The sequence below is a fragment of the Chiloscyllium plagiosum genome, unplaced genomic scaffold (genome assembly GCF_004010195.1).
Source record: "Chiloscyllium plagiosum isolate BGI_BamShark_2017 unplaced genomic scaffold, ASM401019v2 scaf_2288, whole genome shotgun sequence".
Lineage (NCBI taxonomy): Eukaryota > Metazoa > Chordata > Chondrichthyes > Orectolobiformes > Hemiscylliidae > Chiloscyllium > Chiloscyllium plagiosum.
In genome coordinates, this window is record NW_025212668.1 from 27475 (window position 1) to 28000 (window position 526).

Genomic DNA, 526 nt, shown 5'->3' on the forward strand with positions numbered 1-526 from the left:
TAGGAGAGGGGTAGGAGAGGGAGAGATAGAGAAAGAGGAAGAAGAGAGTGAGAGAGACTTAGGAATGAGAGAGACAGAGAGAGAGGGGAAGGAGAGAGAGAGAGAGATCTGAAATGTCATTCACAATCTCAGAATGTCCCAAATACTTTAAAGCAAATTAAATGTTTTTTAACCCGTAGTCATTGTTGATATTTAGGAGGTTCAGAAGCTTGTTCTGGACAGCACAAAGTGATCAATCTGTCTGATTCTTGGGTGAAAGATGAGGGGCTGAGCCTCACCTTCAAGTCTTAAGTTGAACTTAGTGGCCATTTTGCAGAGATAAATGTCTTGTTTCATCAAACCTTTGAGGACACCATGTTATAGTTGCTAAGTATCTTACAACAGGAAGAAGCTCTTCATTGGATGATGTGAATTATATTAAGAATCATTTTATTTATGTTTAGGTAGTATTTACAGCACAGAAACAGGCTATATGGGCCCAACTGATCTATACTTTTTATGTTCCACAAAAGTCTCCTCCCAGTAT